This window comes from Danio aesculapii, chromosome 4, assembly GCF_903798145.1.
Source record: "Danio aesculapii chromosome 4, fDanAes4.1, whole genome shotgun sequence".
Classification (NCBI taxonomy): Eukaryota; Metazoa; Chordata; class Actinopteri; order Cypriniformes; family Danionidae; genus Danio; species Danio aesculapii.
In genome coordinates, this window is record NC_079438.1 from 52558841 (window position 1) to 52582691 (window position 23851).

The window sequence follows — 23851 nt, forward strand, 5'->3', positions numbered from 1 at the left end:
GTGTATATGAGACGGAATTTGAATCAAGTCACAGGTCTAATCTACCAATTGTCCTCATAACTTTACAATATACTCTTTAACGATTAGCTTTGAGTAGATCTATGACAATTCATTGCTTTTGAAAACAGGCCATAACATTAAGTTCAGTAGCATAATTTTTGCAATCTGCTAAGCTTATAGTGATTTTAGGAAATGCAGACCTGTTCTTGGAGAGACCTGTAGAGTTTAGCTTTTACCCGAATTACCAGTAAGTTAGTTGGTATATTAGTTACAAGTGAATCAAACTGCAAAACAGTGACCCTCCAAGAACCTCTGGTTTGGACCTCTGTGTTACTGTCTAGCTCAGTCATGAGCAAACTTGATCCTTGAGGGCCGGTGTCCCTGCAGAGTTTTGCTCCAACACTAATCAAACACACCTGAACACCCTAATTAGTGTCTTTAAGATCACTAGAAAGCTACAAGCAGGAGTGTTTGATTAGGGTTGGAGCAAAACTATTCAGGGACACCGGCCCTCCAGGATCGAGTTTGCCGATCCCTGGTCTAGCTCCACCCATTACATCCAGTCAAGGAAAGCTGGGCATAAAACCTCCACCCATTAGCTCTGCAGTGACGTGACTGCTCCCTACTGCAGCATGACATTTCGAATGCATTTCTATCAGGAGAACTCCTATGATCCCTAAATATGTTGCCTAGATGAGCAGCAAGCTTTGGAACAGATCTGCTGTAGTCACACAGGCCAACACCAAGTCATTTTTGCTTCTCCTAAGAAAAAGTGGACGCTGGACTCTTTACGGACATGTAATGATGGCAGAGATGGACGCTGCCCAATCAGATGCTCTCCACAGCTGTCAGAGAGCTATAGGAGCCATCACACAACACATCTCCATGCCCTATGCCTGGCATAAGTGTATGAGGGGGCGGAAAAAGCTCTCTTCCAGACCTAATAGGTTGCCATAGCGACTGCCTTTGCATTGAATCGATATAGCTATCTAAAAAAAAAGCCATGCAATTCAACTGTAGCCCAGAAAAAAAAATCAGTTAAAACATGCCAGACTTCCCAAAACAGATTCCGCTTGATTTGTAAATATGGAGGCAGTTTGCATTTGAATGATTCCCATTTGGTTTTGTTCGCTTGTGTTTGGAAGGACAAATCGAACAATTATTGGCTCTGTGGAGGTTGGTTGAGCACTGCCCAACATCAAAACCAATTAACAACATCAATCTAGTACAATTTGGTCTGATTCATCTGAATATGTGTGCGCATTTCCATCTGAACCATCACTGTAAAAAAATTCTGGGTTCCACACAGTCCATTTGTGTTGGGACAACATGAAGGAATTAAGTTGTTTTTTTACAAATGTAAGTGAATTGAACATAAAACAATTAAATTGTCACAAAAAACTCAAGAATTGTGCTGTTTCAGCCTATTTTAAGTATATGCTTGACCAAACAGCTAACGTCATTTTTAAGTGATCAAATCAATCAAGAGAACAGAGAATACTGAAAAGATCTCGATCCACTCTAAAAGGATCTTTAGTGCAGTTTGACTTAAATATGAATGTAACACAGAACAAAGTCACCTTAATGTACCAAAAAATGGACATGACGCATTCCTAAAAATGTACTGAATGCTCAAGCATACTTCCTTTTTCCTTGTCAGACTCTCAAAAATTAAATAACTGAACGTCATTAGCTGAAACGTCAAAATTTTTTTAGATATTTTTGGGACAACTTAATTGTTTTATGTTCAATTCATTTAAATTTGTTAAGTTAACTTAATCTATTTGTGTTGGAACAACGTGAATGAATTGTGTGAAACCCTGCATTTTTTTTACAACGTTGATACCATTACATTTCAGAACAGTGTCAGAAACAAGTCTCTTTGCAACAGGTTCTAGGAGCTCTTTAGATCCATTTACACGTTTTATAAGCTCTTGACAAGATAGAAATTGATTTTAAAAATGCCATCACATGCACATACAACAAATGCATTTAGCCCAGCACACAAGATCGCTAGGAATGCTCTGAAAGTTCCACTGCTAAATATACTTAATCATAAAAATATTTCATTGTCTTTTATTTCTTTTGTTTAAATTTCCAAAATGAATCCTCAATGCACCTAGTGAAGTTTATTTATAAACTAATTTCGAGAGGATCACATGCTAATGATGGCTTGCGGCCGGTCCTGCATTATTCAATTTATGAATCACCAATCAGACGATTGCTAAGCCACTATAAATACCCTAAGTTCCATATAACAGCCATCTTTGTTTTGAAGACTCCCCCCTTTCACCCCTACTCCTCCTCCTTTCCTAGATGGGTCGCACGGTGATTTTAGCACTGTTGCCTCACAGCAAGAACGTCATTGGTTCTAGTTCTTACCAAGCCAGCCAAAATAAATACTATTTAACTAAGAGTTTCTGTAATTTACTAGTGCTTTCCTTTTATTTTCGATTATGAACTGCATTATAGGACCTTCATTTCTGCTCTGTCGACATTTAATGTTGAAAGTTCAACTCTGTGGTTTAACAAATTGACTCTTGTCGACATTTGAATAGTTTAAGACAATATATTGGATAATAAATAACATATAAAGAATCCATAAAATAACAGACAAAGTAGTTTGTATCATAATGTACAACACCAATCAAGACAATATATCAGTTCAAACTATTACAAACATTAAAACCCAAAAGGACCACCAAGAGAAATGAAATACAACTATGAACCAATCCCAAATCTTCAGCTCTCTGAAAGACTAGCAAATATTATGATTATGATGCATACAAACACAGGATTAGCAAAGATGCTGTATACGCAAAAGTCATTTTGCTAATGGCCATCCGAGCCGTTTTAGCAAACAGGGGCAATCACCTTGACATCAGAATTGCGTTGATGTTTCTGACCGAGCTGATCAGGGGAGAAACACTGGCTTTCAGTCATCATCAAACTAAACGAAATAAACACATGGCCCGATTCACCAGAAACGGCCGATTGGTTTGTGTGTAATGTGCGTGGAATTTAATTGGCTCCACATTTATTTGAGGAGTCCGAAATGGACCTGGCCTCATTTCACTGGGAAGAGAAGCGGATTCCTGCTTAAACAGGCACAAAGTGTCTTATGGGAGCAAGAGGATGACAAAAAGAGAGAGTGAGAGAGAGAGAGAGAGAGAGAGAGAGGGATGTCCTTTTTCATGCACAGACACAAGGAGTACTTATCAGCCGCTCAGAGACACCCGAACGCATCAGGACAGACTCCACCAATGGCAGCTCACATATGAAGTGATATGAAGGGTTTCCAAGGTTACCCCCCTAGTCTCCGACGCTTCTGCCTGAATGTCAAACAGCTAATAAACGTGACTGGAAACAGCTCCATCAGCCTATAACACTCTGTGTGCCTTCATCAATGTTGGCAATATCCACTCAAAAAATACTTTTGCTGGTTGTTCTAACTACTTACAGTGTATTCGAAAAGTGTTCATAGCGCTTCACTTTTTCCACATTTTTTTACGTTACAGCCTAATTTCCAAAATTAATTAATTTAATTTATTTCCTCAAAATTCAACACACAATGCCCCATAATGACAATGTGAAGGCTAATACCATCCCTACAGTGAAGCGTGTTTTTCAGCAGCAGGAACTTGAAGACTAGTCAGGATAGAGGGTAAGATGAACGCAGCAATGTACAGAGACACCCTGAATGAAAACTTGCTTTAGAGTGCTCTTGACCTCAGACTGGGGTGATGGCTCATCTTCTAGCAGGACAATGACCCAAAGCACACTGCCAAAATATCAATAGAGTGGCTTCACAACAACTCCATGAATGTCCTTGGGTGGCCCAGCCAGAGCCCAGACTTAAATCCTATTGAACATCTCTGGAGAGATCTGAAAATGGCACTTCCCTTTTTGAGGGGTACTGCAAAGAGGAATGGGTAAAAACTCCCAAAGACTGGTGTGCCAAGCTTGTGGCATCATATTTAAAAAGACTTGAGGCTGTAATTGCTGCCAAAGGTGCATCAACAAAGTACTGAGCAAAGGCTGTGAATACTTATGTACATGTGATTTTTCAGTTTTTTTTATTTTTAATAAATTTGCAACAATTTCAAGAGTTCCCACTTAGATATGCTTAGCGTTACAGCAGGTTTGGCATGCTGTCCTGGGAGAGAACCCTGAGCTCGGAGATACTTGAGCCCAAGGCTCCCACCCAGTCAATAAGCATATAATAAGATCTGAGATCAGGTAGGTCTCCTGTAAAATAAAAATAAAACAGTTCAAATATTTCTCAAGTGCTTTTTACTATGGACAGAATATTTTTTCAAACCTTCATTATTTTTTTAAACATAACAGTGTTAATAGCTCATTTCTAATAACTCTTTTTTGTCTTTGCCATGATGCCAGTGTACAATGTTTTGCTACTTACTTTGTAAAATACTTACTTTCTAAAATACTAGCCCTGCTAAATTTTGCCAAGCGACAGTAAATGTGACCACACCGCTAAAAGGGTTTGTGACACTTTTTATGCATTCTGGCAGTTAAGTATTAGAATTTTATAATTGATTGCTTGTATTCATCACTATGTAGATCTTTGTTGACAATGTGACATTGACAACTACTTGCCAAGAATTCTTTAGTTGTACTAGTTAGTTTTTACAGTGTAGAATAAATGTAATCCAGACATACAAAGGTTTCCTGTGAAGGTTTCCTGTAAAGTAGATTCACCTTAAAAACATCAAGAAAGCATGTACTTACTTTATAGATGCAATGAGTTTGGATGTACTATTCTTATCACATACTCTTTCTACTATACAGCTAGCAAATATGCATATTGGAACACAGCTTTAGGGGTTTATTCCAAAACTCCAAACATGAGCAATATCAATAGTGATCTTTGCCTTAGCAAGCACTACTAATAAGATCAACCAGCTGTGAAAACCCAAAAGGGCACCTTGTGGCCAAAGCTATTGAGTAAATGTAGTTCTTGAGAGGGATAATCTCTGTTCCCTTTGGAAATGTGGAGATAATCCATGCATATGGAAGATCTCAGCCACGTGCCTTCGGCTTGTCAAAACGAGAGGCATATTCATGAGGATAGGTTCAAAGAGGCAAAACTGAAAAAAGAAAGAGCAATATTATAAGTGTGTAAAAATTAACATTATCTTGACATGTGAACTGAACTCTGTGAAACCCAAAGAGTGATCAGTTTTCTGAACAAATATGTCTCACCAAGATGTGCAACTGCTTATCATTGTAAAAAAATATGACAAAATATCATAACAACATATTTTTATTTTACTGTCACTTATTTTAATAAGTTAATCAGGTTTCAACTTATACAATAGTAGATTACAACAGGCTCATTCTGAAAGCGTAGCCCTGTATACATTTCTAGAGCGTGCGAATTATGTAGCAAGAGGATTGTATGTCTGCATTTCGTCTTTAAAAGAACTCTACAGGGCGGTATGACGCTGTTCCTTTCCGCGCTTACCAACTGACAGCTTACCTCTGTGTGGATTCAATTCAATTCATCTTTAATTCTATAGTGCTTTAACAATGTAGATTGTGTCAAAGCAGCCTCACATAGAAGATTATAGTGAATTGGATGGCTTTTCTGCTGCATGTCCAGTGGCTCGCCACGTATGTTGGAGGATTTGAGAAGCAGAGCGGTGAAGAACAGTTCCAGAAAGCAGGCAAGACAAAAACAAAAACCAAAAAATAAAAGAAACAACTAAATAACAGGGTGAGAACGTGGTAAAATCTGAAAACGTGGTAAAAAATCAGGCTGCCGCAAGGGCTTTTCTTTTTCTGGATTGCTTTTGAAAACTGTCGGTTGGGTTTAGGGAATTGGGTGATCGAGTCAATCGGTGCTTTTGAAAACATTATTGGTTGGGTTTAGGGAAGGAGGAAGGTGGGTCAGTGGGCCTCTGGTGGATTTACCTGAAAAGAGCAGGCGCGAATGGCACTCGCGAGGGAAATTTGAGATCTCAATAAGCATACACTACGGCCTCTGGGGGATTTGTGAAAACAAAAACTGCAAAAAATATACCTCCTGGGACGTATTTAGCGCTCTCCAGAAATGTATATAGGGGTACGTAATCAGAATGAGCCTGGGTTGTTAGGTTGACTAAATGTTTATAATTAGTTTGACTGATTCAAGTTGAGATGACCGGAAAATTTTAGTAGATTTAAAAAATGTTATACAATAAGTGAGGAACCCAAGACATTTCTAGAGATTTGAGTTAGAAATGTCAATTTATCAACAGCTTTAAATGTCTCAACAATATCATAACAACAATCTGATACCCAGAGCATTGTGGTAGTGGATTTTGCGTAGGCATGTGCCACATATTTTCCTCAGAAAATGGGCTGAATTTAAAGAGCACCGCACAAGCAGACAAAACCACTCTTGTTGAGTCAACACTGACATTCTTTTTGTTTCGAGACTCCAGTGTGTGTTTATGTACAGTACATCGCTTCCCCGTTTGGTGGGCAATCGCTTCATTAATCTGCCTCTTTGGCCCAGTGGGGTACTGGTCTGTTACAGAGCTGTGATAATGCATGCAAATGATGTGCATCTCCAAACCAGCAGAAATAATATCCAAACTCAGATATCGACTCTATATGGAACCACGGGACAGCTTGCTTATTTCTCAGAAATGCTGGCTGAAAAATTGAATGGAAAACAGCTTGACTTGAACCTTCTCTAAAAGGTCACTTTAAATCAGCAACGGGAGTAAACAGAAAGCAAGTAGATAGTTTGCTAAAAGGAACATTCAGCTTTATGTGTTGAAAATAGGCTCATTTTTCTACACCAATAGAGTAATGATGAGTATGACTACACCCATGAGTTTAGCCATTTTTACACATGTCCACATTCATGCCTGCTGTTCTTGTGTAAATCCACCAGAGGCCGCTGTTGACTGACTGAATGACTGACTGACCACCCTCCTCCTTCCCTAAACCCAACCAACAGTGTTTTAAAAAGCAATCCAGAAAAAGAAAAGCCTGATTTTTAGCACGTTTTCAGATTTTACCACATTCTTACCCTGTTTTTCACTTGTTTATTTAATTTTTTTGGCTTCTGTTTTTGTCTTACCTGCTTTCTGGAACCGTTCTTGACCGAACTCAAACCCTGTTATCGTGGTCAACTCCGTCTCAAGTCCGTCAATGTTCACGAGAGCTACTGGACAATACACAGAAATGCCAACTGACTCAGCCGAGGCTCGAACCAGTGACCTTCTCGCTATGAGGCGATCATGCTACCCACTGCGCCACCGTGACACCCATGAGAAATAATCTATAGATAAATAAGTCTGTAAAATAACAGAAAATGTGGCAGTTTATTACAAGGTTTTTGTAGCATAATATACAATACCAAACCAAGACAATACATCACTTTAAACTATTAAAAATGTTCATAAAAGTCACTTTTTTGAACTTTTCGAGATTAAAAGTTGTTGGAAAAACATCAAGGTCCTATAAAGCAATTCATAATCATAAATAAATGACAAAAATAAAACACGAATCACAAAATACGGAATTTTTTTTTGCTTGAAAAACTGTTAATTTCCATCAATACAACCAACATGACAGGATGCATGCCTTACAGCAATAAAGACATTTGTGAGAGAAGATTCAGAACATATTTACTTCAATGCAGATGCCGAATCATATCTATTTTAACCAGAATACAGAAGATTAGCAGATTTTCAGCTGCTGCGTAATATCATTACCTCTTTTCAAAAATAAGTGGAGTGTTACTTTAAGAATAAGACCCTCAATCTCATACATACTGTATTTCTTCTAGAGTCTTCAATAAAATCTCAATGCACTCAATATTCAGTCGGAAGTCTGTAAATCTTTTTATCAACATGCATCAACAAATTCTTCCAAAACCAATGAACTAAGTTGAACTTGAACTTTGACAATAAGCTCTCCAGCAGAATCCTTTGTTGCACATCAAATTGCATTTATGTAACCATCATCAGTGTATCTTCCTGTTTTCCTGAGTGCGGTTCGTCCTCGGAAGCATCTTCCAAGAATCATTTATCACTTCTATTGATTGTGAATGAATGTGTCTGTTCATGTCCTCGGTGAAAGACGACTATGGAGGATTGTTGTCTGAACCCAAACATTCCTTGTGGCATTGCTTCTTTCTGCTTCTTCTGTACTAAACAATTTTGTAGTGCTCTCGTTTCATTCAGACAAAAAGAAAGCGCACATGAGTTTGCACATGACACACACACTGTACTTAAAAACGTAAAGTAAAAACACACACCACAGCATTCATTCTTTACAGACCGGTTGTGTCATCTTAGCGTTTCTGTGACCAGTGCATCTGGTCTTTGCCCATGTTAAAGCTTAATATCTGTGATTTCAAACTTATGCAGGTCTGAGATGCCTGAATTCATTCATTCATCCATTTTCTTTTCGGCTTAGTCCCTTTATTAATATAAGCATAACGAACCGCCAACTTATCCAGCATATGTTTTACGCAGCGGATGCCCTTCCAGCTGCAATCCAACATTGGTAAACACCCACACACACTCTTTCACACACATACACTATGGCCAATTTAGCTAACTGAATTCACCTATAGGGGAATTACCAACCTACATCACACATGACGTCACACAGGATCAACCGCGCATACCGGTTGCAAAAAAGAACGGTTGCATTGTTGTGTTGTGCGGTAGGATGCCAAATTCGAGAAAGTCCAAAAATAGAAAACTTAATTTTTACCATACACCACACTGCTTTAAATGCAAACCGCAGACATCTTTGGCTAACAGCCATTAGAAGAGCTGAATGGAGTAAGGACCTAATTAAAAATGCTAGACTCTGCAGTTCTCATGTCATATCAGGTAAGTTCAATACTGAATGCTGAATCATACACATTACTCGTTTTTGATTGCAGCAATGATTTCAGCAAAAACAGTTAAATATGGTCAAATAAACTGCGGACGCTGATGCTTAGAATGAAACGTAAATATGTAAGTTCACATACCCTGCCTTTCAGATGCAGTTCGCTGTCAGAAAGCAGTTGTTTTGCTTGTTAATGATTGCCCAGGCCTTGTACAGTTCTGTCTTCTTTCCTTGTCTATATGGCTAGGCAGAACCTCGGATTTTAGCACTACAAAGTTTTGAATCTGGTAATCCTGGAACATTATTTCTTGCACGTGACCACACAGAAGAAAAGTGTAGGCATCCAAACACTTGTAGGCCTTTAACTTCTCTCTTGTAAAAACACTTGGAGTTTCAATGAGATAGTTGTATATTTCGGGCTGGATGCTTGGCCATTTCATCCTATCCAATATCTGTTGAGAGGGTGCTATTGCAAATGGACCTGTCAGACAAACGCTGCTCACCTTAATGTTAATTTTGCAGAATAACTGTGCTTATCACTGGGTGACGAGCTGTTATAATACGCTGAAAGCATTATGTAAATAATATATATATCATATGTAATCAATATAACTTATTTCCAAGACAACAACAAAGTCTGTACCGCATCGGTTGTCATTCCCTCGCTGTAAATGCTAGCACTCCCAGTTTTTCTCTGCAACCTCGCTGCTTGTGCATCCTGGATGTTTACTAACTGGTAATTCGTCTATACCCCGCATGAACACGGGGAGAACATGCAAACTCCACACAGAAATGCCAACTGACCCAGCCGGGGCTTGAACCAGTGACCTTCTTGCTGTGAGTTGATCGTGCTACCCATTGCACCACCGTGACGCAGATGCCTGAATTAACGTTTGCTATTTTCTCTGTGTTTGGCAGCAGCACAAAATGACCTACAGGAGAACAGCTTTTGGAGTTGAAGTGTAATCAATGGCAACGTTGGGGGAAATCTATGTAAGCCTTGTGTACATAATCATGTTTTTATAGATTAAGCCAGGGACCGACAAACAGGCCTGCGCTGTATTTCGGCCACACTCGTCTGATAATTCTCTCCACAGCAAATATTTCTACTGGGCACCGGCTCAGTAGATGTACAAATCAGGACATGTCATAAAAATCAATTAGAGTGGGAGGAATTTTTATTTATATTCTTTTACTCTGCTAAATTGGACACTAAAGACATCTCATTAGGTGGCCAGAATTAAATTAGTAAATCCAAAGAGAGTACTTCAGTATCTTCAGTAGTGTCTTCATGTTACACAACAACCAAAAAAAGATTCATTGATTTACCACATTTACTTAAGGTAATTGGTTGCAAACAATTTATATGGGCTGATTTTAAACAAACAAATTAAGTTGAATATTCATTCATTCATTCATTTTCTTTTCGGCTTAGTCCCTTTATTAATCAGGGGTGGTGGAATGAACCAACTTATCCAGCATATGTTTTATGCAGCGGATGCCCTTTCATCTGTAACGCATCACTGGGAAACCTCCATATATGCCATAGCCATATCACCCGGCAGCCCAAGACCGATTACTCATTGAAGCTAAGCAGGGCTGAGCCTGGTCAGTAACTGGATGGGAGACCACATGGGAAAACTAGGTTACTTCTGGAAGTGGTGTTAGAGAGGCCAGCAGGGGGCGCTCTACCTGGGGTCTATGTGAGTCCTAATGCCCCAGTAAAGTGAAGGGGATGCTATACTGTCAATGGTGTGCGTGAGTCCTAATGCCCCAGTATAGTAAGTGAGTGCTGTCTTTCAGATAAGATGTTAAACCGAGCTCCTGACTTTCTGTGGTCATTAAAATCTCTTCCCATTCCCTCTTTTGGCCCCTACCGTTCATGGCCTCTCAATCATCTCCATCCACCGAACTGGCTCTATCACTGTCTCTCCACTCCATCTATAGCTGCCGTCCAAGTGGATGCTGCACATGGGTGGTGGAAAGACCCCCCCTCATGATTGTAAAGCACTTTGGGTGTTCCAATTCACTTTGGATAACATATGCTGGACAAGTTGGCGGTTCATTCCGCTGTGGTGACCCCAGATTAATAAAGGCACTAAGCCGAAAAGAAAATGAATGAATGAATGACTATTGCAGGTCCACCCATTGCGATATCGATGCTCAAAGGATATATTGTTCAGCCTTTGTTCTCACTTATAACTTTTCTTAAACATTTCTCAAAACTTCTTTATCTTTATTGAGCTTTTGTTAGTTTTAAAAAAAGAAAGAAAGAAAATAAATGAGGCCATTAAACCGTCATAATTCCTATAGGAAAAGTTATTTCGAGGAGCAGACGTTGAACTTTAAGATTAACATGAAAATGTCCACTGACGTCTGTGTAAAGCGCTTTTAGCATGCAAATGAACTCTAGATGGTACCATCATTTCATTCAAATTGTATTTAGACCTCTTAGACTGAATCGCAAGTGGAAGAATCACAGTTTTAATGGGAAGAGATGTTTTATGCATTTAAGAAGTACCTCTCTTATATAGAGCATCGCTGGAGAGGAAATCCAAGAGGACTTTCTCTGATTCCCCCAAACGGAAATGGCACTCGACTTTGGACATGTGCAAATGATATGCACACTCTGCATAAAGAATAAGTTCTGACTGTGATTACAGTTCAGCAATTTACAGTGGAAAGGGCAAAGACATAAAAAAGAAATAATAAAAAACTAAAAGAGAGAGAAAACCTTGGGAAGCAAGCCAGTGGAAACAACCTCCTTTTAACACTCACAAAGGAAGCCAAGTCAAGGAATTCTGCAATCATAGGGCACCCAAACATCAAATTATGGCTAAAAAAAGATGTGCTAATTGCATCAGGGTGACTCGTAGCCGCAATTTCTTGCTGCACAGATGACACCAAGAGTTACAACACACTGAAAGGTGTTATGGTATGAAAAGCAAAGAGATTAATTATCATCTAAAATGTTCGCTCTGATAAAAATCGAGCGTCTCTCAGAAGGGAAAACAAAGGCCTGCAGCATCTCTGGTGATGTGAGTGTGTGGGTGGCATCTTTTACCTTTTCTAAGGACAACTATAGAAGAGTATTCATAAATGTGGAAATTCATTCCATCTTTGAAAGTGGCCATTGTGAACTATTAAAGGAAAAGTTAACACGGTAAATCCTTACGTTATCAATGCAAGCGATTATTGTTTAACCATTGAGGAAATCTTCAGCGCATTCACATGCACTGATGAATGCAAACAGAAATGCACTCCAAGCACGATTAAAAGTGACTAACTGACTAGAATGAATCTCGTGCTGTCGTATAAATGAAGTGGCACACAATGGACCACGTCTCCTTGGACTGAGAGCTCTGGAGACTGGCCTGAATCATCACTTAATCAGCAGCCCCTGTGGTGCTATCACTGACTCACCGATTTGTACATATCTGCCAAAATAATAATAATAAAAAAAACATTTACTGAGAAAAATCAACTGTTATAGTGGTAAACATGTTTGACTATAGTTAAACACACATAAACATTAAGAATCAACCAAGAAATGTGTAACCTCTGCAGTGATAAAATAGGAAACGTGTTCGAATACAGTCATTCTGCTATTTTCTTTGGTGATGTTACATACAGAAATTCAGATTTAAATGTCTCTCTTTAAATGCGGTACTATGATATATGGTGTTTACGGATAAATGGTAATAAATTAAAATTACAAACACGGCATACACGTTCATATCAGGATTTCACATATGCAAAAAGGGCCATTTACGCATATTTTTTTGAAACACTGAAATTTAGTGCAAGGCAAGGCAAGTTTATTTATATAGCACATTTCATACACAGTGGCAATTCAAAGTGCTTTACATAATCACGTCATCATCATGTGTGATAATAGTATGATCTGTCGGACGCAGCACAGTGCTCATTCAGCAAAGGCATAGCTAAACAGATGTGTTTTCAGTCTTGATTTGAACGTGCTCAATGTTGGAGCACATCTGATCATTACTGAAAGCTGATTCCAGCAGCAGGGGTTGCAGCGGCTGAAGGCCGATTCACCCTGATTTTAACTCTTGGATTTTCTAGTTTATATGATGCTAAAGCTCTGAGTGATCTGTTAGGTTTGTATTCAGTGAGCGTATATGTAATGTATTGAGGTCATTTGGTGATTCTAGGCCATTTAGTGATTTGTAGACAAGTAATATTACTTTAAAATCTATTCTGAATGTAACTGGGAGCCAGTGTAAAGACCTGAGGACAGGTGTGATGTGCTCTGATTTTCTGGTTGTGGTCAGAATCCTGGCCGCAGCGTTCTGGATGAGCTGCAACTGTCTGGCTGTCTTTTTTGTCCATTACAGTAATCCACCCTGCTGCTGATAAAAGCATGAACAAGTTTTCACTGGAAACAAAGCATCTAATTCTTGCAATGTTTTTGAGATGATTGTATGCTGATTTACTAACTGCTTTGACATGACTACTGTAATTCCGATCTGACTCCAGAATTCACCAAGATTGCTGACCTTATTTTTTTGTTGTTTGACCCTCAGAGCCAAGGTATGCATTCATCTTGAGAACCTCACTTCTGTTCCCAAATACAATCAGTTTTTTCTTTAACTGAAGAAAGTTTTGGAACATCCAACTGTTAATTTCATCAACGCATTAGCAGAGGGTGTCAAAGGGGCTGTAGTCATTAGATTGTAAGGCTAAGTAGATCTGAGGGTCATCGGCATAGCTGTGGTAGGAGATTTGTTTTTTTTTTCCTTATTTTGCTCAGTGGGAGCATATAAAGGTTGAACAGGAAAGGTGTCAGAATTGACTCAACATGTCATGGGTGTCCAACTCGACCTATGTACATTTATATTCAAATATATTTGCTATAATTTAAAATAAGTCTTAATATATGATTGTACATATTTGTAATTCCATTGCTTGAAAATATATACGTGTGTAAACTGATATTTTTGCAATATTTTAAAATATTTGTAGCATTTATTTATGTGAAATCCAAATATGAACTTCTATGTCATATGTGTAATTTGCTTTCACAAATCTCCAAATCTTATTTTTAGCACCATTTGCCCCCCTTTAATTCAGCTCTCATCTTCCCACTAACAGAATGCGTTTATTAAAGTAGACAATTCACTAACAGAATCCAAAAAAATTAAAATAAAAATCTCTGTGTCATTCTCAATCCCATTACCCCCTCATCCTTTTGTTTTCTTTTCTCCGTCTAAAGAAAAGAGAAAGACAGCCTATTTTGTCAAGTTTAGGAGTACACCAGTAGAGGCTTTAAAACTAACAGGCATAAACTAAACTCACTATCCTCAACCATTTTGGTCTCACAAGGTCGCTAAAAGCACTGCAAATACATAGACATGGACACAATAAACCTGAGAAGCAAAAATGGAGCAATTTACTTAGAATTTCTCCAAACTCTGTGTACTTTTGACCACATTCATCCCGTTTTACTTTTAAAACGTTCCCTCAATTGAATCATATATTGCTTCTGCAAATGATAATGATTGCTTTAGTACTCAAAGATGGCTTTTTTCTGTAAGTCCTTCAAGGAATACATGAGAAATGCATGCTTAAAAATAACTGACTTCTCTGATACAGCAGCGCTTTCAGTGTTCTCTGTAATTACCAGCGGTGCAATCAACAGTGTCGTTCATTCCGTGTGATTGACAGCCGCTGACGGCTCAATTGCAGGAAATGTGCAGCCACAAACTTCATAACTAAATGGAAGTGACATGTGTGCTGTTGAGTGGCTCTTGGTGCAACTGTAAGATCCTTCCCAGTGCATGGCACCTAACCACCAAGCATCAATATCCATCAAAATATCCATCCAAACCATCCACTGGATGGTTTGTACACAATGTCATATCTTGAAGTGGGAATGCAGATGTTAACCCCGATTGAGTTTACAGATCAAACCCAAGTCAGATAGATTTAATGCTTCTGAAGCCAAGCCAATGAGTCTGCCATATGTTTAGAGTACAGTCTTGGAGCACTCCATGCAATCTTAATATTACAGTAGAGTGCTTGTGCTTTTCTGGAAGAGGGAGGGAGCGGGGCCGGTCATTGATTTGAAAGCGAAGCATTCTGAAGTGCTCCACCGCAGATGTTCAGCCAAAGTAATTGCCGTGAGTGAGCTAGCAGAACTGGCCACGGACAAATAGGTCACTTAATAGGTTGTTTACCACGCACTTGGACATGATTCATGGAAAGAAAGCAGCAGAGGTCCTGGGTACCAGGCCGCAGAGGGAATTCTGGAATGGTGCTACGATTATGATGGACAACACATTTGTAACTGTGGGCTTGCTGCCACTTTTGACAAAGCCAGCACAACCCCTACAGAAAAGACCAAGGAAAAATCACCATGCAGCATAAGCTGCATCCCTAGTATAGATGACTCCCTGTATGGCTACTTAACTGCCTTTAACCAAAGACTGCAGAATACACAAGAGATGTCACTCTGTGTAGTTTTGAATGAGGAAAAGTTTAATGGTCATTATGGCTAATAAAGCCCCGCCTTCTAGTACAGGAGCCAATCATTGATCTCTAAAAACTGATGGCTCTACAGGGGAGGGGATCAGACCAGACGTGAGTTTCTGCAGATTTTGTACGACTCGAATGTTAAGAAATGAAACTAAAGAGACAGTTGCTGTTTAATTTTATTAGTGATTCCTAATATGAAATTTAATTGTAAGCTTGGCAAGCAATTTTGGAGAATTTGATGTTTCCCCATTCAGACAGAATGCCCGAGCATACTGCCCGAGAGACATTTCAAAGATGGCCGCAAAGTGAAATGACTTGCCTTAAAGTGACTTTACTTTAACTAACAAGGTTACCTTGTTTAAAAAAAAACACAATGGGGAACCAATAAGCATTAATAATAATGTTTTCTCCAGAACACACAACTAATTGATTTCCTAGCTTGGTTAAGCTGGTTTTCTGTTGTTGTTGTTGGTTTCCAAGCAACCAATCTATCAATCTATCTAAAACCAGTCAATAACTCAAGATTCATAACCCCAATAACTCAGCAAACCAGCTTAGACTTGTTTAGGACAATCGTTTGGTGGTGTTAGCTGGTTTAATATTAGCCCACCTTAACCACCTCAAGCGAGCATAACGCTTTTTTGTGGGGAGTTAGTGATTTTTATTTGCATTTTGCCATTTCCAATCACTAATTTCTCATGCGATACTACAAAATGAGAATACACACAGTGTGATGAAACCCAGCTAATGTCTCTACAACCAGTCAGCAGGCCTTGGAGAACATAAAAGCAGATTTAGCTGTCATTTACACCAGCGCTACACCTGGCATCCACACTTCTCCGGCATCTTCGACTTACAAAAAAAGGAGTGGGTAACACTTCAAAATAACAGTCCATTAGTTAATGTATTGACCAACATGAATAAATAATTAGTAATACATATATTGTGGTGTTTATTAATCTTTGGTAACGTTAGTTTATGGTATTTAAGTTTAATAACATTAGCTTAGGTTAACTTACTGTGCATTAACTAATGTTAACAAGCACAGCTTCTCTTGATTTTAAAAATGCATTAATTAATGTTGAACTACGATTAATAAAGGATTTACAAGATTATTCACACTTAATTTTAGTAAATACATTAACTAATGGACCATTATTCTGAAGTGTCATCAAGGAGTGATGTTAAAGACCACATTTTAATTTGGAAATGCATTTCAGTATAGACGGACTGAAATGCAAACTTTTGAAAACAGAGGTGTGACTATCCAATGCCTCTCTGAATGGTCTTCTGGACTACTTTATATCATTCCCTGATGGTCAAATCCCTCTCAAATGATCATTACACAAGCAGTAGACTGTAAGTATGTATGACGGCAGAATATGCGCATGCACATTAAGCATGAATGGTCATATACCATGCATTTTAGACTGTTTATCAGTGCACACGTTGAAACACAATAAAAACACCGCTCTGTACAAGAGCATTTTCATGAAAAAAAAAACAGTTTCAAAACATAAGTGCACTACTGAAAATGGCAGACAGCATTTATGCATAGATTTGACCATTTCTTTTATTCCCTTGGTGTTTTTAGTGTTGTTCTCCACCATCTGACTTACAAGAACAAATCTAAGATCTGCCTTGATGCACAGAGGAAATCTAAACAGGAGACAAAGCCTCACTTCAAACGTTGATTGTTGATTAATATGCATGCCAACTGTACAGTAGCTCAGCATTTACACCTAAAGGCTTAATAGAGATATCAAAGGGAAAATAGATATTATAGTGGTAACAACATCACTGAAACAACCAGCATCAGTTTCAGAGGAGGATGCATTGTTGGCATGTAACAAAAAAATACTGACAGTTAACAATTGTCACTGTGGTAAAAACCCAGAGATGAAGGGAACGGTTGATCTTGTGATGTGGATTGAGGAAACAGTCGGCGTGCGTTCACCGAGGGCATGATGGCCCAATTATTAGTCTGTTGACATCCCTCTCCGAAACAGCCAAGAATCCTCTCCTGATGCTTTCATGTGGACTGTGAACCCAGAGCGAGGGCAGAGAGCTTCATGACAACAGCGAAAGCGAGGCTGAAGTCGGCATCGCCATGGAAACAGTGAAACCATTGAAATGTTGCCGTCTCTCTCTTCGCAGAAATACTCTCCGTGCAATCACTCCACGAGGAAAGCGTTTATGCTAACAATTTGATGACTGTTTTTACTTCATTTTATCAGGCAATTTGTGCACAGCACTGTAGTCTGTTCAGGCTTTTAGTTAGAGAGCCGAAATGCTGTTTTAAAGGGTTTAGAGGAGGGTGCACATTGAAAATATTTTCATTTACACCAGAAAATAAGCTGATTTAAAAAAATAAATAAATATAATAATATAATAATAATAATAATAATAATAATAATATAATAATAATAATAATTATTATTATTATTATTTGGGATAAGTGAAATAAATAAAGGAAAGCGTTTATGCTAACAACTTGATGACTGCTTTTACTTTTTCATTTTATCAGGCAATTTGTGCACGGCGATGTATTTCGTTCAGGCTTTAGTTAGAGAGCCGAAATGCTGTTTTGAAGGGTTTAGAGTAGGGTCCATTTTGAAAATACTTTCATTTATACCAGAAAATAAGCTGATTTAAATAATAATAATACTTTAGGAAATGTGAAATGAATAAAAGAAAGCATTTATGCCCACAATTTGATGACTGCTTTTACTTCATTTTATCAGGCAATTTGTGCACGCTGCTATATTTGGTTCAGACTTTAGTTAGAGAGCCGAAATGCTGTTTTGAAAGGTTTACAGTAGGGTCCATATTGAAAATACTTTCATTTATACCAGAAAATAAGCTGATTTAAATAATAATAATAATAATAATAATAATAATAATAATGATAATAATAATAATAATAATAATAATAATAATAATAATAATAATAATAATAATAATAATAATAATTTAGGAAATGTGAAATGAATAAAGGAACGCGTTTATGCTAACAATTTGATTACTGCTTTTACTTCATTTTATCAGGCAATTTGTCCACAGCACTATAGTTTGTTCAGGCTTTAGTTAGAGAGCCGAAATGCTGTTTTGAATGGTTTAGAGTAGGGTGCATACTAAAAATACTTTCATTTATACCAGAAAATAAGCTGATTTAAATAATAATAATAATAATAATTAGTATTATAATAATAACAATGATGATGATAATTTAGGAAATGTGAAATGAATAAAGAAAAGCATTTATGCAAAAATTTTTATGACTGCTTTTACTTCATTTTATCAGGCAATTTGGGCATGCTGCTATATTTGGTTCAGACTTTAGTTACAGAGAGCTGAAATGCTGTTTTAAAAGGTTTAGAGTAGGGTCCATATTGAAAATATCTTAATTTATACCACAAAATTAGCTGATTAAAAAAAATTAATTAGGAAATGTGAAAACGAATAAAGGTTTGATTTCCCAGTTTATACAATATATACTTGTTTGTCTTGTTTCTAAACTGAAAACAAGATTATTTTACTTACCCAACTGGCATATTATTTTAGATTATCTTGTTTTGAAGAAAAAAACAGACTAAATTTTCACTTATCATTTCTGAAAAGCTTTTCACTCATCACAGCACACGTGCTGCTGATGATGTGACAATAAAAGTGATTTGAAAGTAAAACAATATGTTATACATGTCTAGAAAACGCTTCTTGATTTAAGAATGTTTAGATATTTGTTCTAGAAACAAGACCAACAAAGCATTTTTTTGCAGTGCGCTTTCACTTGAATTCATATTTGGACCATTCTCAATCATTATTATGAGGTTTTACACACACTCATGTACCAATTGAGTGTCATTAAACTACATACTTGGCATACATTCTAAAATGTATTTTCATTTAATTATTTAATTTCATTTATTATATTTAAATTGTCATACTGAAAATATCCTTTGTTTTTCAAAACAATGCATTAAATTAGTCTCCAACAATACAATCTCCATACCTTAATGCAGGGGTTTTCAAAATGCATTCCAGGACCTTCAAGAGGCTCGGAGCTCTGTGGAAAAGTTTATAAACAGTGTTAAAATACAACAAAAAATGTATAGAAATAACAAGAGTGTATTGAAATACAATGACAAAAATCACATATGTAATAAAGAAAATGTTGGGTTGCAACTGGAAGCATTCACTGCGTAAAACACGTGCTGGATAAGTTGGTGGTTCAGATTAATAAAGGGACTAAGCCGAAAAGAAAATGAATGAATGAATTATGAAATTTACAGATTGTAATATGCATAATTATTCATAATATATCATTCCTATGGTGCAAATAGGGCTAAAAGCTAAATAGCTGTCACAACACATTTTGCAAATGGACATGCAAAATGCGTTCCATCCGTCTGATTAAAAAACACACTCCTTGAATTGCATGACATAAAAATGCATTTTATTTCATCCCACTCACCAACAAATAACACTCATCAAGGAGAAAACAAGCATGCGCTGCTAGAAATATGGTATTCAGACATAATCTGGATAATCTCCATGTAAAGCCATTCTGACAGATAGATTAAGTTTCCAAATAAGGAGAAAGCAATGGCTTTTGTCCAAGAAAATGCAGAGAAAATGGCGCGTGGACCATTTTTGACATTGAAGGGATGTTTACAAGGAACATTTTATGCATTTTGCTCACTTGTTTACATGACAATAAAATTTGGGGGGGATGAAAATGCATTTACTTGAATGATTTTTGTAAATTACACAGTATTTTGCTGTAATATGAACTGTATTTCACTGTAGGGCAGTTATGCGGGAAGTTACTGTATTTAAAAGTTGCACTGTGAAAATTACTGTTTATTTTAGAGTAAAGATATACAATACTGTAAATACATACTGCAAGATAAATGGTGCTGTAAATATGTGCTTTTACTTGCGAACTGCTGGCAGTAAGTTACTGTAAATTCTACAAGAATTTGTTAGCAGTGTCTAAACACACACAAAAAGATTTTATGCAGATGTGTAAGTGTTCTACTAGTTCTGTAAATATATATTTGTTGTCCATGAATCTTTTCAGTACTTATTGTTAAAGGTGCAGTAGGTGATTGTCTTCAGAAACTTTTTTTGTTGTGCTGGTTGAAAGTCTCTTCACAGTCCAATAGTAAGGATTAAAGTAAATGATCTAAATGTATTTATATGTATTTTTATATTCTGGGTAAGGCATAACACTAAAAAATGTTCATCCAATTAAAATTTGTCAGGCCGATAATTCCTATAATTCTGATAAGTAGCCCAAACTGTCTGTCAACAAATGTAGATTTGTACATCTGCGCACCCCATTTACGCAGACCCACCGTTCACGTGCACATGAGAGAGTCACAGCGGTAAAAACAAATGCTCAATCAAAACTTTTAAAAATCCTGAATCAATATTGGAGTTACTTTTGCATGCTGGAGGAAGGATGACACCATGGCTGAAGTATTTCTTTTAGACAGGTAGGCTAATGTTACATTGTAAAAGTATTTTAGTCACGCAAAGCTGATGTAGATTGTGTTGTGTTACAAATGGGTTATATGCATGGAAGTATTGTTCAGCCACTAAAATCTTCTGCCGAAAGATTGATGTGACTATTTTCAGTTTCATAAGGTCCTTTTACTGCATCGATAATGTAGATTTGTATTTAGTTTAACAACAAAACATCAGTAAATAGCGCTATTTCGCCTAGCCTGCTTTACTGAAGTGAAGTTGGTTTTATATTCACATTGGTTCATTTTTGAACAATAATGACCTGTGGTGCACCCCCTATATTGTTTACCATGCTACTCTGAATATTCGGTCTGAATTAGCATGTATAAGAATTGCTTAGTAATAAGTGCAATTCCAGCACCCCACCAGCCAGCCACTAAGCATACAGTAGTGACTTTAGGACAAAGCGTGTGAGAGAGTAAGACCAGCGATCCTTGCATGCATGGAATATTGCACATTATGACAAGTTTTGTTTGCTACACAACTGAAAACGTGCTAGATATAACACAGTTTTTTGTTCAGAATTGTATTATTTTAAACTATAAAGTTTTATAACTGGCGAATGACATGATATTTGTGATTTCAGGAGACATGGCTTTGGACGGCAAGGGAGGGACTGTGTTTTCAAAGCTATTACGCTAGCGTTTAGGGTTTTGGGAGATCACCTACTTCACTTTTTAATGTTAGTACATTTTTTGTATTGCAAATGTATTATGCAACATACAAAACTCTAAATTATTATTAATATAGCACGATACTATGCATATGTGCATATTTATACACATATGGAAAAATAAAGATGTGAGACATTTCACTCGAGTGGCCACTAGTGCTAGCCTTTAAGAAGCAAAAGGTCCCTCTGCAACCACCCAAGCACTGGCCCGTGAAATGGTTTTGGATTTTGGTTTTCTCAGACGTAGGCCCACATTCGAGAGGTGAATTCAGAAGCGGTGGAAGAAAAAGGAGCACAATCGCTTCTGTGTAATTTATCTTGGTATAAGAAAGAAAAAAAAACAGCAGACAGAACACAAACAAAACAAGAAAATAAAGTGGTTTGGTCTCAAAACCATTGATCATAAAATCCATTAAGATTTGACAGCGCAGCAGATTGGAACTAGGGCAGTGAGCTTCCTTCACCTAGAGATGAAGCAATATGGAAAAAAGAAATGAAAGCCGGAGGTAAAATTGGATTAAAAGGCAATCAAACTACAGCCAGAATTATTGATTATTGGCCCACAACTGTACGATTTTGAGTGCAAACGTTAACACATTCACTATAACTGTTGCAAGTAATTACGACAACACATCAGGATCAGCGCTCGGTGTAGTAGTTAATTAGAAAGTTACTAGTTACTCTAATTACATCAGTTTTCCATTGAAAAGGTAAACTAATGGATTACTTATCATTTTTAGGTAGTTTTATTAGTTACTAATTACTAATAAATTTGTTATGAAAATATATGGATTTGCATAATTAAAATGATAGCATGCACGTGAGAAGTAACAAATTGAGCAAGAAATTAGTTATGAAAAATAAGTCAGAATTATTAGCCCCCTGAATTATTAGTCCCCGTTTATTTTTTCCCCAATTTCTGTTTAACCGAAAGAAGATTTTTTCAATACATTTCTAAACATAATAGTTTTAATAATTGATCTGTAATAACTAATTTAATTTATTTTTCAAGACACTTCTATACAGCTTAAAGTGACATTTAAAGGCTTAACTAGGTTAATTAGGTTAACTAGGCAGGTTAGGGTAATAAGGCCATTAATTGTATAATGATGGTTTGTTCTGTAGACTATCGAAAAAATATATAGCTTAAAGAGGCTAATAATATTATACAGATATTGTGCATAATAAACCATTTTTTTTTTAAATTTGCAGATATCAAAAATAATAATATAACCAAATATTTTGATATTTTGCACAATAAACCATTTTTTAAATATAGAAACAGATATTATAAATATTAGTATAAACAGATAATCAGATATTGTGCATAATTAACTATTTAAAAACATATATTATAAATAATAATAATAATAATAATAATATGAACAGACATACAGCTATTTTGCACAATAAACCATTTTTAAAATAAAAAACAGATATATTAAAATAAAAATATAAACAGATATTCAGATATTTTGCATAATAAACCAATTTTAAAATAAAAACATATATTATAAATGGTAATAATATGAACGGATATTCAGATTTTGTGCATAATAAACAATTAAAAAAAAATAAAAACCATATATATATATATATATATATATATATATATATATATATATATATATATATATTGTCATGGATTGGTCAGGCTCTCACGACCCCCACTCACGAAGATCACCATCACCTGACTTCTAATGAGCACACAGCTGCATCACATTCACGAGCACCAGATAAAAGCACAGCACTCCAGTCGCTCATTGTCCGGGCTCGTCTCGACGAAAGCGGACAACTGAGCGACCACTCAGCGTAGTCATCCTCAGCTAAACTAACGATTTACTTACCTGTTCTCTTTGTATTCCTCCTAGTCTTCCTGGTCCTCCCGAATCGTCCTGTCTTCCAGTCCTTCCAAGTCTGTGTCATCCTCTGTCAGCTGTATCTGGTGTGTGCTGTCCATCCTCGTGTATTCCTGTTACCCAGCCACGGAGGAAAAGACCCCAACATCATTCCTGATCCTCCTGGCTATCCTTCATGTGCTCCTTGTTGTCATTCAATAAACACCCTAACGTTTCCTTACCTCTGTCTCCTGTCCGCTTCATAACAGAAGCCCGGACCCATAACGACGACAACATGAGCACCCCCGATCACCTTCAAGAGCTGGTGGACCAGTTGAAGCGGATTCTACAGCCACCAGCTCCACTTTCCAACGCACCACCAGCACCGAGCACTTCCGCCTCCACAGTTTCTTCTTCGGCCCTTCCTTCCAGTCCCATGGCCCGACCA